Source organism: Lissotriton vulgaris, chromosome 5 (genome assembly GCF_964263255.1).
Source record: "Lissotriton vulgaris chromosome 5, aLisVul1.2, whole genome shotgun sequence".
In the NCBI taxonomy this organism is placed as follows: Eukaryota; Metazoa; Chordata; class Amphibia; order Caudata; family Salamandridae; genus Lissotriton; species Lissotriton vulgaris.
This window is the reverse complement of record NC_141693.1, coordinates 1,384,166,036-1,384,184,265: the sequence shown is the minus strand read 5'-3', so window position 1 is coordinate 1,384,184,265 and position 18,230 is coordinate 1,384,166,036.

Below are 18,230 nucleotides of genomic sequence, written 5' to 3'. Positions count from 1 at the left end.
GGGCAAGCGTCCCATCCTGAGTCCATGTGCAGAGCCAAAACGGGTGATAACGGGGGTAGAGGAGGCGCCAAACAGGTCTGAAATAGTCCGAGGGGCGCCTTTACCTACTCCGATTGATACCATGGCGATGATTCCTTGGCTCAGCGAATACCCGGATCATGCTTCCGCTGGGGTGTTGCGGAACGGGTTTTCATATGGTTTCCGCATCCCAGTGGGGGAGTTTCAGGGTTTAGCGAAATGTAAAAACCAAATATCAGTCTTGCAGCACACGACCGTGGTACAAGAGAAGATTGGGAAAGAGGTGGCTCGAGGTCGAGTTGCCGGTCCGTTTAATGTGCCACCGGTTGCTAACTTTGTTTGTTCCCCTTTAGGGGTGGTCCCCAAGAAGGACCCGGGTGAGTTTCGCCTGATACATAATTTGTCAGCCCCACGTGGTCTTTCCGTAAACGATGCGATAGACCCGAAAGTATGTTCAGTGCGGTATGCATCTTTCGATGAGGCCGTAGCCATATTGAATCGCCTAGGGCCCGGTGCGCTGATGGCGAAATCTGATATCGAGTCAGCGTTCCGGTTGCTCCCGGTACATCCAGACGATCAGCGTCTTCTTGGTTTCATGTTTCAGGGACACTATTACATGGATAGATGTATGCCAATGGGGTGCTCTATATCTTGTACCTATTTCGAGCAGTTCAGTTGTTTCCTGCAATGGGTCTTCACAAGGAAGACGGGGTTTCAACAGGTTATGCATTATCTCGATGACTTTTTGTTTCTAGGGGCAGCCGGGGATCCGGAATGTGGTCAGGCTTTGAATGAATTTTGTGTCTTAATGAATCATTTTGGTGTGCCATTGGCACCAGGTAAGACAGTGGGTCCTTCGACTTGCCTCGAGTTTCTGGGGATCGAGCTCGACTCGGAGGAGGGTTGTTTTCGTTTACCAAGAGAAAAAGTGTTAAGGTTCAGGGCATTCCTGGAGACGTGTATTAGTCAGTCTAAGGTTAAGCTGCAGCAATTACAACAATTGGTGGGACAGCTGAATTTTGCCCTGAGAGTAATACCGATGGCCCGCCCCTTTTCCCGCTCGATCGCTCAGGCCATGGTCGGCCTGAAGGAGGGTCACCATCGCACGAGGCTCTCGGCCGAGGTTCGCCAGGACATGCGCATTTGGTTGGCATTTCTGGCGGATTTCAATGGTCGAGTTGTCTGGAACAAACCGGCGGTGTCCTCCGAGGAGCTGGGGCTGTGGACAGATTCGGCAGGGAGCATTGGTTTTGGTGCCATATTTGGCACACAATGGTCGGCTCAAAAATGGCCGTCATGGTGGCATGAGGGTGGGCTGACAAGTAACATTGCTTTTCTTGAACTGTTCCCCATTCTGGTGGCCCTGAAAACTTGGCCTGAGGGGTTTAGAGATCACTCTGTGGTTTTCTGGTCTGATAACATGACCGTGGTTGAGTGTATCAATAGCCAGGCGGCACGATGCAAATGGATCCTGAGGCTGCTCAAAGAAATTGTCTTGTTGTGTATGCAATTGAATGTACTATTTAAGGCAAGACATGTGCCGGGGGTGATGAACCAAGCGGCTGATGCGCTTTCTCGTTTCCGTATGCAGGCCTTCTGGGGTTTTTTGCCCACAGCGGACCCGGTGGCGGCACCCTTTCCCGAAGCTCTCTGGTCTCTCGGTGCCCTGAACTACGAAACCTCGTGGGAGAGAGTTTAGCACCCAGGACAAGGAAGGCATATGAAGGGGCGTTCCGTTCCTATTTGGCCTTTTTGGGGACTGCTGGAGGGGAGCTTTGGGGCCAGGAGGAGTGGGTAGTAAATTTCCTGCTGTCTTTACATCAGGCAGGCAAATCAGTGGCTACGGCCCAGAGGCATCGGGCAGCCATTTCCTTTGTGGCGAGGGCTTATGGGATCCAGGACCCGACAGCGTCTTTCGTTGTACAAAAAGCGCTACGTGGGTGGCAACGCCTTGAGGGTCGCAGAGTAGATGAAAGGCGCCCGATAGGTCTGGATAGGCTGGCCCTGTTATTATCTGTACTCCCTTCAACGTGTTCATCCCAGTATGAATCAGTGTTATTCCGAGCCGCTTTTGCGCTGGCATTCCATGGGGCTATGCGGGTAAGCGAACTAGTGGCGAGGAACAAGCGGGATGTGACGGGGGGACTGTGCCGAGAGCACGTTCAGGTCAGAGGGGAGACAATGTCCATCTCGTTTGTCAGGTCCAAGACCGACCAGGGTGCGATGGGGGATTGCATAATCATTCAAAGGATTCCCGGGTCCTCCATGTGCCCGGTAAGTTGCGTAGAGGAATATTTAGCGCAAAGGGTGGCATCATGGGGGGGGACCTTGTTGAGACACGCTGACACCACCCCACTGACGAGGTTTCAGTTTCAGCGGGTGCTTGCGATGTCAATTTCCGCTGCGGGCTTGAACCCCGGCGAGTTTGGGACCCATTCCTTTCGGATAGGGGCTGCTACAGAGGCTACAGCCAGGGGTCTGAATGTCGAACAAGTTAAACGTGTGGGGCGTTGGTCCTCGAACTGTTATAAAAGGTATGTGCGGTTGCACATGTTGTGAAGCTGTAACGATGTACTCACGCTTCTTGTTTTTGTTTGGTTTTCAGTTGCGCAAGCCTACGAGGCGGGGCGGACTGTGCAGTCGACCCAACACCGGGTCAGCGGTCAGACATCACCGGCTGTGAAAAAGGAGGTGTGGGTCGTGGGCCACTCATACGTGAGGCGGGCCGCGGACGTATTCAAAGCAGGTGACATGATTCACGTGGCTGGGGAATACGGGTACAGTGTGTCCTTCTACGGAAAGGGCGGGCTCTGTATTGACCAGTTTCAATCATTTTTTGAGGGTTTGTTAGGGCGGACGAGGTCACCGCCGGCTGTAGTCATAGTACATCTTGGGGGCAACGATTTGGTGTCCACTGGTAGACGACTACTTCTTGAGGCAATGCTTTCCACTGTAAGTTGGTTAGCGAGAAGAGTTCCGGGGTGCACAATCGCATGGTCCCATATGATCCCGCGAAAAGTCTGGCGGGGGGCTCTTTCAGTTTCTGCTCTGAATCATTCAGTGAGGAAGATTAATAATAAAGTGAGTCGATTGTTCCGTTCAAGTACACTGCATTCTATTTCGCATGGTTGTATTAAAGGGGACAGTATGTATTTGGGTGATGGTGTTCATTTGTCCCGGGTGGGGAACGAATTACTCATAGGAGACCTGATAGCTTGGCTGGGGACTTTAAGAACATGACCTTTAGGTAGGAGTGTGTGGGGGGTCCGGATAGCCGGTCAACTATCCGGCCTGTGGCGGTAAGGTCATGATCGGTGAGCACTAATTGGTAGATCCCTATGAGTGGGCGTCACCCATTACGGATGGGAGCGCTCGAGGGAGGTGGCCATTGGCCCCTCAACGGGTAGGCGGTCCCTTCTAAGGATGGGACGCCGAAAGGAAAGGAAAGGCGGTCAAGGCCCCTTCCTGGGTAGGAGGGGCTACAGCCCCCTCCTGGGGAATTTCCCGGGGCCAGGATATCTGCGACGGCAGATGTGGTAAGTTGTGTGGGGTTTGGGAGGGGGTCTACGCTACCTTCTAGATACCTCACACGAGTCCTCGGACGACCTTTAAGTGGCGTCGAGTTTATTGGGGCCCCCGTCAAGTCAAGGGAAATTGGTAGTTGCACTTGAGGTACACCTCTGTGCGGTCGCCCCTCACAAGTGAGGGGGATATTTCTGGTTTAGGGATCTTGACACCGGTTACGACCTTGCCGTTGGCCCTTAAACGTTAGGATGTACAATTTCAAAATGACAAGTTAATGTTTTGTAGGATGTTAGTTCGGCTAGGAGAACCTTTGTATTAGAGAATATGTTAAGGTTAGCCAAACATCGCAATGTGGTAATGAAATTGTACATAATATGAAACTGTTATTTTAATGTTTTAATTTTGTTTCATATTTTAATAAATACGGCCGGGAGGGTCACTCCCTCCCGTCTTCCAAAAGTTCAGAACGGTTTCCGGTTTCCCATCCTTGGGGAGTGTGTTGAGAGGGGGTGGCGAATATCTCGGCCATATGGAAAGGGGCGACCATTCGGTCCCCCCGAACGTATGGTTGAGTACCACGAGCCCCCCGGGAAGCCATTTTTTTGGGCGGGAGGCGAGCCTCGGCTGGTATGCCCGAAGCGGCGTAGCCGGGGCGCGCTTTTTCCCGCCCTAGAGTGGGCTGGCCTAGACACTGACGCGGCCGGCCACGCCCTAGGGGCAGGCAGGGGCGGGTTTACGCCCGCCCTGAAGACGGATAAAAGGAGCAACAAGCCAAGAACGCATCCTCTTGTTCCTGTGCTCTGAAGCTGCACCCCCTCGCTGCACGTGAGCTCGAGACGGAACGAAGAGCCAATTTTGACCCACCCACCGGCCCCTGAGGACAGCCAGTTGTTTTTGAATAAAGCTTTGATGTGGTACTTCTATTTTCTTGCAGGTTGTGGTGATTGTCGTGTTATTTTGAATATGCAATAAAGAATGGTCAGCTACAGTATGTCCTTCAAATAAAGTAATTCTGCACTAGTATTGATCAGTAATCACACGTGAAATGGTTATGGTTGTTTTGTAATTGAGTAATTTTAGTTAAATTGTCGTATTTATTTTCGGTCGGGCGGTAAGGTCATGATCGGTGAGCACTAATTGGTAGATCCCTATGAGTGGGCGTCACCCATTACGGATGGGAGCGCTCGAGGGAGGTGGCCATTGGCCCCTCAACGGGTAGGCGGTCCCTTCTAAGGATGGGACGCCGAAAGGAAAGGAAAGGCGGTCAAGGCCCCTTCCTGGGTAGGAGGGGCTACAGCCCCCTCCTGGGGAATTTCCCGGGGCCAGGATATCTGCGACGGCAGATGTGGTAAGTTGTGTGGGGTTTGGGAGGGGGTCTACGCTACCTTCTAGATACCTCACACGAGTCCTCGGACGACCTTTAAGTGGCGTCGAGTTTATTGGGGCCCCCGTCAAGTCAAGGGAAATTGGTAGTTGCACTTGAGGTACACCTCTGTGCGGTCGCCCCTCACAAGTGAGGGGGATATTTCTGGTTTAGGGATCTTGACACCGGTTACGACCTTGCCGTTGGCCCTTAAACGTTAGGATGTACAATTTCAAAATGACAAGTTAATGTTTTGTAGGATGTTAGTTCGGCTAGGAGAACCTTTGTATTAGAGAATATGTTAAGGTTAGCCAAACATCGCAATGTGGTAATGAAATTGTACATAATATGAAACTGTTATTTTAATGTTTTAATTTTGTTTCATATTTTAATAAATACGGCCGGGAGGGTCACTCCCTCCCGTCTTCCAAAAGTTCAGAACGGTTTCCGGTTTCCCATCCTTGGGGAGTGTGTTGAGAGGGGGTGGCGGGTATCTCGGCCATATGACAACTTGGAAAAACGAGGGGAGATTCATTGATTTCTCCTTGTTATACCTGCTCAGGGAGATGCAGGATTTTGGGGCACATCCCTGTCTATAATTATTTGTAGATTGGGCTTCTGTTAAAACGCATGGGCGGTTGCATGGGATCACCCATGCACCAGCCATGGAAAGTCCTTTTGACGCAAACCAATGCAAGGCAGCACATTGCCAGCTGTGTGTTACTTTATTTTATAATCCATTGCAAATCGTGAATTGTGTTTGACTGTAAATTCCATCAGTAGACATTGCATCTGGTTTGGGTTAAAACATTGACGCAAACCCGACGCAAGCTGTTTATAAATTTGAGCATTGGTGTTTTTCTCCCTCTGTTTAAACACAATCTACCTGAAGAACTCCCAACCCTTGTAAACATTTAGATAAATTACCGATAAGCTCTTTCACAGTTCCATCCTTCACACGGTACAAAGTAGACTCTTGCGGTCCAGCTATGGTGCCTGCTCTTCAGCCAGTTACATTTCTTCTCTAAAGAATTTCTCTCCACCAAATCACATGTTCACCCTCCAAATGAAAATATGGGCACAGACTAAAAAATCACCAACCAAAAAGGACATGAACAAGGAATTGTCGGATGAATAAAATAAAATTTGTATGTTCCATTTTTTTCTTAAACTACCTACACATTCTGCAAGTGCTTCGCGAACTCTGTTAGATCAATTCAGCCATTTTTGTGGTCATTGCTTTAACCTAACAAAGCAGCTGCACTAAGCAGCAGTTTTACAAGGGGATTCAGGGAAGAATGGTTTGATATCTATCAGTGTACATAAATAGTGCCTTCATGGACAGAACACGGGTCTGCTCTCCCATTAAGACTCAACAGAGCTTCTACAGGAAGATCACTCTCCTGCCACTTCAAAAAATCATACTGTTTTTGGACCTTTATTCAGCATAACATACACTCTCTATACGTCTCCGATGTCTGTATGTCTATGAGGTCTCTCTCCCCACGCAAGGCAAATTGAAATTATAAATTTTTTTGAAAACACAGGGGCAGATTTACAAGAAACTGTCGCATCTGTAGAGATGTGTCAGTTTCCCTGTGCCACAATTCGAAACACCCCTGCGCCACCGTGGCTGCATCGTATTTAGACTACAGCGCACCATGGCGCAAAGATTGACAGATGCCTCAGAAATTCTGACGCATCTGTTGGCCCAAAAGTCACGCATTGCTGGAGTCGTGTCGCAAGCATGATGCAACTCCAGCGATGCATATTGTACTGTGTCACTCCTTACACATGTTTCAGGCAGGGGTAAGGTTTTGATGCAGTAGCATCCTAGAAGTGGGGCAGTAAAATCTTGTAGATTTCAGTGCGTCCCTTTTACAAGGCTTTCCTGAGTGGGAACACCCACCCTGCATACGTTACGCTTGGCGTAGGTATAATGTGACGTGCAGCTTTACAACGTGAAGCATCTTCCTAGATACGTTACGTTGCATATTGGCAGCATTGTTTACGCTACCGCTGCGTCACAAAAGTGATGCAAAGGTGTCGCAAAAGTGAATGTGCACTGAAAAATAAATTTGAATTCATGCTCCATTACACATCCCAATTTATATTCCAATATTTATATCGAAGAACATTTAAAAACACATTGAAATGCATATTCCAGGAGTTGAATATCCTTGATTTTTTTCCATTGCTTTTTTTTGTTGTGACCTTTAACACTGTCTTGAAGAGGAACAGCAACTGTAACACAAGTCCATAAACCACTTTCCTGTGCATGATAAACATTATGCCTTAATTTTAAATATACCCTTACAGCCCCTTAACTAAGTCTATATAGGCTGTTGAAGGCCTTGAACCCGAGTTACAGGCCCATGCTGCAGACCTGGGCCTATAAGATGGCCTTTAACAATCAGTATAGCTTGGGGCAGTAGCACAATAAGGCTATTAGAAAATTCCAACCACTGGGAGCAGAATGTTCTAAATTAAAAATGGAGAAACATAAAGACAAACATTGGCATGTTGGAGAAGAAGGTTTATACCAGCCATTATTAGCCCTGGGCCACTTCATTGTCTTCAATGTAGCACTCAACATTCCACTGTTATAATAAGTATCGTTAGATTTCCAAATAGAACTAGGAGTCACAGTGAAAGCACCAATAAACCATTACATCTCACAATCATATCTTATTTTTAACGTCATATTTGCAACCATGTCTGAAGAACAGGTGTTATTATTAACTGATATAATGGGGCTCATATTGAAGAACTAACGGATGAGATGAGCTAAGCTTGGACTTAAATCTGGGCCTGATAATTTCAAAGAATGACATATCCTACAAAGCTCTTAGATGGAGAACAGAAATTGGTATTTTTTCAAGACATCTTTCAATTGTTGTGTATACTTGTCAATAGGGAAGCATTAGGACACCCCTATTTAATTAAGGAAACAGTTTGACGTCCATATTTGTCTAATAAAACACAACTTTTTTCTTAAAGTTGATATTGTTCAAAGAGAAGGGTTAGGAGTTAGAGAGACAGTGGCTTTCAAGGAATCCTTTCAGTTGGTATGATTGTGCTGGTCAAATGTTAACTCGCTACTTTCAATTCTCCAACATTCAAATAATTTCCTCACATTGCTGATCAAGCTTATTTTAAAATGATTAGGATTTACTTAAAAAACAGGAATTCAGGTGGTGCCACATGAACCACTCAACTTAGAGATTTTGGAATTTGAAAGCTGTAACAAGCCACACACCTGATTTCCAGGTGGTTTTGTTGGGGCGACATTGGATCACGGGATTCCTCCTAGGGGTCTTTACTGGACACCAGGGTGTAACGCTGTATCAATCACAGGCCCCACGGGGAAAGAGAGTTAGGTTTTGTAAAGACACAGGATGATCTGGATCTCCTCCGCGGCACCTGGTCAGGGAGTACCTGAAAGTTCTCTTTTTGCCATTGTTTACTTTTGCTCTGCCAGGAGGAGTTTCCGGGAATAAAAGGCTATACGGCGTAAAGTACCGATGTTTGGGTCCTTTTACAATAGTACTCCTCCTACTACTACCTGCAAGGCATCGGCCTCCGCATAAAAGGGCTTGTCTGGGTCTGCATGACGGAGAATTTATGATGTTTTGAATTTATCCTTCAGGGTGGCAAATGCCTGGTCACCCGCTGGAGACCAATTAAAGACTTGGCCTTTTCCTAATAGACGTGAAAATTAGCAACCCCCAAAAATTCTCAGAGAACCTCACTGATAATATATTGAAATCCCCCAGGGGCATTACATAGTCCAAAGGCCATCACTTTATACTTGAATGATTTAAAGGTATTTCTAAAAGCGGTTTCCCATTTTCCGTCTTCCTTAATACAGATTAAATGGTAGGCTCGGCACAAGTCTAAATTTATGTAGATAGTACATTTTCTAACGTGGCCAAGTAGGACTGAAATTAAAAGAAGGGGATATTGGTATTTAGTTATGATCTTGTTAATTGCCCGCATGCCCGCTGAGCCCCAATCTTTTCTCGGACAAAGACCAATGGTGAAGAAACTGGGGAGGTGGAATGACAAATAAACCCTATCTCCAATAATTCATCCAAACATCTTTTTAAGTATTGAGTCTCTGACTCTTCAAAGCATAGTCTTGGAAGGGTAGGGTAGCCCTTGGGAGAAGCTCTATACGATGATCATATGGCCTATGTGAAGTTAATTGAGTAGCTCAAAGGACCTGATATTCCCTGGGTAGTCTTAAGGACCCTTCTTCCTGAGAAAGGCCACAGTGTAAAGGTGATACAATCTTCTGCGCCTCTTGGTAACAGGTAGTAGTGTAAAGGGGAGAGTCTAATGTAACTGTGCGATGTACCCAATCTATTTTCAGTTTGTGATATTCCATCCAAGGTACACCCAGAATGACTCGAAATGTGGGAGTATCAATGAGGTCCAAAACACGTTTCTTGGTATGTCCATTTTCACAGACTAATGTTAGAGCCTTACTATGGAAGCAAATGAATCCTCAAGATAATTCAGAACCATATCATACTGGTTCTGGCACTTTTGTTAGACCTAATTTAGTGTCTGGATAGATTGAAGAAATTCCCAGTTGCCCCAGAATCTATGAGCATGTATAATACATATCTCTGCTGAAGAGCTACCACTACTGTCACAATAATGGTTATGTGGTGACGGACTCTGTTCCGTACACTGGTCATTTATTGCAAGATCTCTGTAGATTTTCTCAACAAGTCCATCATGTTTCGCTGAGAAAGTTCTAGTTTCCCTGTTCTTTATTACTATTCTCTGTACTGGGCACAGTTTTATTATTTTTCGGTTTGATAGTACATTACCGGGCAAAAGGACCCCATGCACCGCAATAAAGGCACAGGTTTACCCTGCGTTTCTTTTCATCACTGGACAGGGGATGTTTTATGCCTCCAATTTGCATTGGGGTCAGCTTCTAGCATGGTATTATCCGCTTTGTGCTTTTCAATTTTTAGAACAACTACCCTAGTGTCCTGAAGAGTTTAGTCTTTTTTTGTATCCCTAAACAATGGTCTAATTTGACCACCAGATAAATACATTCAGAACAGTCCTACGGACGGTCCACGATTTGTGATAGGGAATCTTTGAGGTCGTCTCTTAACCCTTGATAAATTAGGGATGCTATTTTTTCATCAGAGCATCATGATTTAGCTAGTAAATGATTAAAAGCACATATGTACGTTTATAGCTCTTTGGATCTCTGTCAGAGGATCAGTAGCTCATTATCGCTCGACTGGACAAACATGTGTTTTGCGAATTAGTGATAGCTGCCTTGAAGGCAGGATAATGATATAGAATGGGGTTGTTGTTTCCAACTAGGGAATAGACCGATTAGCCGCCACCCCTCCAAGATATAAAATTATAAAGGCAACTTTAGTGGCGTCATTGGGGAAACCTGGGGTTTGCATAAGAAATGTAATTAGCACTGTCTCATGAATGCTGCAAAGTTAGTGCAGTCACCATGAAAGCGTTCTGGGGGGCTAACGGTACTGGACTAGGAGCGGCAAAAGTAACATGTACATTCTAATCTGTGAGGGGAGGAGCAGCCTTGTGAAAAGGCTCTCCAGATGTGTAAACTTATGTTTACTGTAGATTTAGATCTGAGGATCAATTTGTGTATGTAATTGAGACATGACATTGTATACTTGGAATAAGATTCAAATGTTAGCAAAGGGGACTTTTTCATATGGCTGTACAGTGAAAGATAGGTTTAAGAGGGAATACAATCCTTATTAAAGAATGTCCATGATCCCTGCAAAATAATACCATTGCATATATTGCAGATGCTTGGGTGTTGTATTGGATATTGCAAAGTTGCTTCAATTCAAACTGGGGCTTTTAGTGATTTATGTAATACTAGCTTACCCGTTGCGAGTTGCTGTGATCTCAGAAGAAAGGAAACTTGTTATGATAACATTCAATTTACATTTATTGAAACTTATTCATTTTAATTTGGAAAACATTTCAAAAGTGTTGTTTTAATTCTGTTTATTTATTCGAGTGCTTGTGGATACACAGTATTTTTTGTTTTTCCATCTGGTGCGTACACAAATAAATAAGAAGGTTTTCCGACGCGTGAGCTGGCCATATACAGTTGTCCATGTGAGAAGCACAGATTCTCCAAATCTAGTCCACACACTTACAGCGATTGTCCTTGTGCTTTGTTGATAGTCATTACAAAAGCGAGTCGCACCGTAAACTGTAAACGTTGATTATTGGAAAGATTATGAGGGCCCAGCGGGGCCGGGGGGGGGGCGGTATTTAACAAATTGTTCTCCTTTTTTTCTCAACAACTTTTAACACATTTATTTTTTATTTTTTTATTTTTTATTTATTTATTTATTAATATTTGTTTGCCAGAAACCTTTGCAGGACTGTACTCAACAACGTCCTAAAGTTTCATGGCGATCGGATGAATGGTGTAGTAATGTATAAAGGACAAACAGACATACTTTCGTTTTTGTATATATATATAGATGAAGGCCAAGATTGACAGATCTGTCCCTCATGAATATTATTCTATTTCATAATCTTCAGGAAGATATTGGAAAATGTCCCTGTCTGAAGGGTCACCCAAACATTTTGCCTTCCTTCTCTATATTTTTTTACATTGCTCTTGTTGGCTTTAGGACTCTGAACACTTTACCACTGCTAACCAGTGCTAAAGAGTATGAGCTGTCTGTATGAAATTTGGTTACATTGGTATATCCACAACTGGGATGTTTAATTTAGCTGTAATTCCCTAGTGGAATGGCCTACCTATTCCAGGTGCCTAGAACTAATTGCTACTAGTGTGCCTGCAGCACTGATTGCACCACCCGCACCAGTAGCCTTTTAAATATGTCAGCATAGCTTTTGCGCACCACTTCTACTTGGGTGCTGTGTAAGTAAAAGGTAGGATGGTAGTTTTAAATTTTGCATGTCCCGGTAGTGAAAAGCACCAACATTTATTTTTCACTACTGAGAGGCCTACTCCTCTGTTAGGTCTAAGGGAATTCCTTAATACACTTTTAAGCAGCAAATGGTGAGTAGAAAGGAGTAGCTGTGTCATGTTTTATATCTTTGGAATGGTAATGATAAATCCTCTTTACTGTTGGATTCAAAATTACTATTTTATGAATGCCATTTTTAGAAAGTGGACTTTTTTCCTGCTCTGTGTGCCTGCAGCCTGTCTTGAATACAAGTCTGGGGTGGGTGACAACTATACTATGTGTGTTTCCTCTAGCACTCCACAAACACTGGAATGTTTGGTGTGTCTGCGTACTCATCTGCATTCTCATGGCTCTTCCTGGGCAGGAAGAGACTTAAACACCTGAATAGGCAGGTCCCTGTCCCCACACAAAGGGCTGATTTCCCCCTGCTGATAGTCTGGAGACATACCTGGGAAGAAAGGATCACTGTGCACTTTGAAGACCCTTCTTTGTAAAGAACCCCTACTTCAAAAGCACAACTGGATATAAGTACTGTATATCGGACCCATTAAATCAGACACTTCTGGACATACAACTGGACTCTCTCAGAAGACACTCGACTGGACTGCAGACATGCAGCTCTCTGACCCTCCTGTGGGAGAGCTGTAATCTGCCTGGCACCCCATCGTGTTCTCCAAGGCAGTGTACCCAGATACTTAAACCACACAAATCAACACATCTCCAGTCTTCATGCAGAAGAACTGGCACATCAACTGTTGTGGGAGTAGAATCAGCACATCGCACTCGGAACCATTGCATCACATCCGGAACCACCACTTTAGAACCAATACATCGCCCCCACTGTGTGGAGAAGATCGATGCATCGCATCTCCCGCATAGATTAATCTAGTGTATCATCCTAAGAACTCAGGACCAGCAATTCACTCAATAGACCAGGCTCATCACCTCAACTGCATCCTCAACATCAATGCATCACTCATCCGCACCTCACATCTCACTTAATTAAATTCCTCCATGGCGTCTAAAGGTAAATATTGCCTGTGGGCTGCAGTTCTTATTTTGCCATTCACTAGTGTGGAAAATTAAAACGTGGCTTCTGGACTTCCACTGTAGCGTAACTGTTGAAGTTCAAACTTGCAGTCTGGAATGTCAAAATAACTCTTTTGGCCCTTCCGTTTTAAATATTAATAGGTAACTACTATGTAAACCTTGTAGCCCACAGGGTGGGGTACATGGCATTTAACAATGTGACACGTAACATGGTATGTAAAAATTTTATGTTACTATTTCACTGCAGTTGACAAGCCCCCAAAAATATTTTCACTGGACAGTAGAAGACTCTAACCGTCATATGAGAAAACTAGAGTGCATACTAAAATAATAGCTCTGATATTTCCCATTTGGAACTGACTATATAACTGATTCAGCCACTACTGATCATTTTTATTAAAATCCTATGTAATCGGAAAGTTAGATTTTGTAAAAATATTTAGGAAAAGTAGCTTTACGAAAGTTACCTTTTAACTATCTGATGCTTCTGGACCCTAATTTGTATTTATGGTTACCCTATTATGGTGTGATAACCCTGCACATTGCTGAAAAATAACTTTGGACTGGTAACATAAAGCACTGTGGATGAGGCAGGTGATCCCTGTAAGCTCAGGATAAGGAACTGAAGATGCTCCAGGAACATCATTAACTTGAATGAGTGATACCTGCAGATTCATAGATCAGTGTAAGGGGAAACATAAGGTATGGGGATGCTTTCTTCTTTGCCAAGGTAACCAATAGGGCATAAGACCAGTGGGAGGAGCAGCTGGTCCCAGAACCAGTTTGGTATACCTTAGAATGAGGGGACTACTCATGTTTCCTAAGCACACCACTGCATGGCACAAGTTTCAAGTTTCAAGTTTAAATACTTTATTCGACAACATTGTCATAAAAGCTTGCATCCCTAAACTAAACAGAATAAATACTAATCTAGTAATAAAAACGTATTAAATACCATACATTTGTACTTTGTTGGCGAATAAAATTTTTTAAAATTTACACGTTTTTTTAAAAAGAATATCATCTCAGCCCAAAGGAAGCTCAAGTAGTTCATAGGAGTTTTAAAGTGCGCGTGCATATTATCCAGGCCCATCCCAGGAATTTAGCCACAGCAATTGCAAGTTGAGGGGCACAGCTTGATTTCAGGACCCTAAAAGCCTCAATACATCTCCTTGTGCCCAAATTTCTGCATGCCGGTTTCAACCATCTATTCCTTGGGGCAACGTATAGTGGACATACAAATAAGAAATGCAAAATATCTTCTACATGGGATTTACAATGGAAGCATGTGTTTACATTATCTGGGGACCATTTAACAGTAAAAGCATTTAGGGGCAAGGTGCCAACTCTGAACTGGAAAAACAATTTCCTATCTAGAGGCTTGGAGATCAAATCCCAATACTGTTCAAACATTGGGGAGGTTTTTATCTCTAGGAACTGGGATGTCAAGGCAGGAGATTGGCTAGAGGTCAGTGCAGCATTGTTTATCATGTCCCAGTATAACTTTTTTAATGTAGTCTTCGAAGGAAAGTCATCTGGGTCTGTTATGGACCACAAGTGTTCAAGGTGCAACTTTTGAAGTAATTTCCTCACTTCTTTTAGCCAAACTACTTTATGAAAGATATCAGAGTTATCAACATCCAGTAAGGCAGCAGCGTAATGTCTCAACTCCGGAGTGGATTTTATACGCCTCCAATATAGGAGGGGACGCAGCCTGATCATGTCCTCAATCCTTTTCCTCCCCAGGTCGTAAAGGAGAGGAGTTGAGGGGGTGCTCTGTGGAACACCGATTAGGCCCCGCAGGAATTTATTTTCTGCCACTGTTAAAGCATTCAGATTGGTGAAACCCCAAAGTTCTGATCCATAAAGGCATGCACCCAGCACTTTCATGCCATAGATCTCCATTGAAGATTTATACTTTTTGGCTATTGCCCCTGCCAACTGATTAAATTTTAAGAGTACAAAGTCCATGTGGGATCTCCAATTCATACTAGCATTCAGGGAGATGCCTAGATAGGTGAAGGCATCCACTTCTTCCAAGAAAGCCCCATTGTAAACCATTTTCCCCTTGAATTTCTTAGAGGGATTCAGATTCATGAATTTTGTCTTTGATGTGTTTATTTCTAAGCCCCGGATCCGGCAGAAGTCGCCAAAAGCGTTTATTGTCTTTTGTAGACCACTAGGGGTCCGCGAGACCAGCAAGGTATCATCTGCGAACATTAGTACTGGAACTCGCTTCCCGTCTAGTAATGGAGCATCCGTCGGAACTTGCTTCAGAAAATCCACAATGCCATTTATGTAGAGGGAGAATAACGTGGGGGCCAAGACACAGCCCTGTCTTACGCCTCTCTCAACAGGGAAGGTTTCCGTGACCTCACCCTGGGCTCCCCACCTAATCCGGGCATAATTGTTCTCGTGGAGTCTTACAAGCAAAGTTAATAATTCCGGACTTATTCCTAAATCCCTTAAAACATCCCAAAGTTTTTGTCGGGGAACTAAATCAAACGCGGACTTTAGGTCAACGAAGACAGCGAACAGGGGACCATTTAGCAGGGTAACATTTTTCCAGTATATAGTTAGAAAATGGAACACTTGGTCAACAGAGCTGGTTAAAGGGCGAAATCCCGCTTGATAAGGCGAAAGAATGTCCTTGTCAACTATCCAGGCTTGTAACTTGTTTTGAACCAGCCTGCCCATCAGTTTTTGGGCGCAATCAATAAGACTGATTGGCCTGTAGTTGCTTGCTAGAGCCTTATCCCCTTTTTTGTAAACTGGGATTATTTCTGCTCCTTTCCATGTTGCTGGTATCTTTGCCCCCTGAGCGATAGCATTTCCAAGCCATACAAAGTATTTACACCAGCTATCTCTGTCTAATAAAAAAACATCTGCCGGTATGCCATCAATTCCTGGTGCCCTGCCTCTGGTCACTCCATCCATTGCCTCGTGTACATCTTTTAATGTAAATAATTCATTAGCAAAAAATACCCTTTCTAGAAGGGGAACTGCCTGAAGGCCTGAGTTGTCAACATATTGGGGTTTGAAAAAGTCGACCCAGGACTCCTTAGGAACGTGATTTTTTGGGCATTCAGCTACACCCCATGAGCCCCACTTTAATATGGCCCAAAACTCTTTCTGGTGTTTATCAACACATGCCTTCTTCAAATCTAGCCAAAGATTTTCATCCCATTGCTTTTTTGCCTTATTCTGGGTTTTTCTATATTCGTCCCTGGCTTTTAAAACTCCCGTTTTAGATCTTAAAGCGATACTAAGATTATGTCTTGCTATTCTACATGATTGATCGTACCAACCCTTCTTTATGGGTGGTCCATTACCCTTCCTCTTCTTGCTTGTTTTCAAGAATAGCTTCTGAATACTAGCAAAGAACTTTGGCTGTGACTCTTCAATCATCTCTTTAAAATTTTCATCATTCATTAAAACCTGTAGTCTGGCAACTTCATCAATAACTAGCCCCTCAAGGACCTGCCTATCCTCTGCGTTGGCTACTAAAGTTGCCCATCTAACATGACGAAGATTATTTGATGGAACAACATCTGAAGTCATAAAGTTCCTAGCTGGACTTTCTGTCATTATTTTTTGTTCTAGGTTGAATAGTAAAGACAAAGGGTTGTGATCGCTCTCCAACCTAGATATGACCTGCATATCGATCACTTTACTCCAGCCTCTAACATCTATCAGAATATAATCAATCCTACTACTTGATCTTAGGTTATCAAAGGTATGCCTACCCTGTATATCAGAAGGAGTGCGGCCGTTGGCTGCCCTCAATCCTCTGGATAGGCATAAACTTTTAACCTGAATAGCTACTTCTGTCCATTTTTTAACCACCGGAATGTCTAACTGAGGAATTCCCCATTTGGTGTCTTCTTCATATGTCAGATCATTATCCTCACAACCTAAGGGTTCAAATGTTGTGTTTAGGTCTCCACCCACCAAGATAATGTACTGGGTAGATATCATCTCTAGATCAACATCTAAAGCTCCTACTATGTCTGAGGATATGCCCCCTTGGGTTCCCCTTGCGTAGATGTTATATATTGCCAGCTTGCAACCATCGTTACAAGTGAGCAGTATAGAAAGTAGGTCGCTATTAGAGATATGGTTCTGCTTGATGGTGCATTGCAGAGCTTGCCATATCCAAATAGTTAGACCCCCTGAAGGGCGTCCCTTTGTATTCTTCTTCGCGGGCACATAAAAGTTTAAAAAGCCCAAGCGAAAAACTGGTGACACTGACCATGTCTCTTGTAGCAGCACAATGTCATAAGAATCTATAAAGTCACACCATTCCGGGGTCTCTATTTTATGTTGGATACCCGCGATATTCCAAGAGATGATCTTGATAGGACTTTCCCTTTCCATATTCCTCTTATTTAAGGGAGATGGAGACCTTACTTCGACTAGTTTAATACCAAAGTGAGCAGCTAATAAGCGGTTCTCTACTGGATTAAAAGTGTAGTCTCTAAGTTCAGGTATCCTAGTCTCACCACAATCTGTTTCTTTTGTCATGGGGATACTAGGGTTCCCGTGTTTGACCTCTGTAATCTTTGGTTGCCCTAAGTTCATCGGATTTTCCAGTCAGTCACATTGGCTTAATCCTGATATGGCAGAAAACCTATTTTCTATCGTAATTCCCCAATTATTTTTATTTGCAGGGTATTTGGCTTTTCTTATTACAGGGTTCCATTTAGTTTTTAACAGTGTTGGATTTATGTTATTTCCCTTTTTTGTATAAAAGAAATCCAATGTTAATGGCACTATTTCAGTAGATCTACGCTGGGGGGGGCTATATATTAGCTAGTATGTTTGGTAGGACCTCGGGATCTGAGAGGTGCAACACCACACAATCCCCCCTAAACTTTTTAATGCCACCCCCGATCCATTCAACCCTTCTAGCTTTTACTACTTCCTGTGCCAGCTGGTCCCTGCCTCCTGGTTTGAAAGCCATATTCTTTGATAACCAATGAAGTGATTTGTTTATCAAAGAAGGGATGTTCTCCTCTTGTCCTGGTTCTAATTGAGGAACATTTGCTAAAACCAATATTAGTGGGGAAGCTTCCACTATTAGTTCTACAGGCCCTTTATCTGTATTCTCTATCTCATTTGTACTTCTAGAGGCGGGCCTTGCAGAATCCTCAATCATGGAAGCTGGGTTTAGAATTCCCATCCCCTCTCCCCCTTGTCCAGGCCTGGACGTGGTGTTTTGGGAAGTGTTTGCGGCAATATCTGGGCAAACTACGGCTTTGGTATTTATCGGATCTGCCATAGCCAAGTTTATTGGGACAGACTTT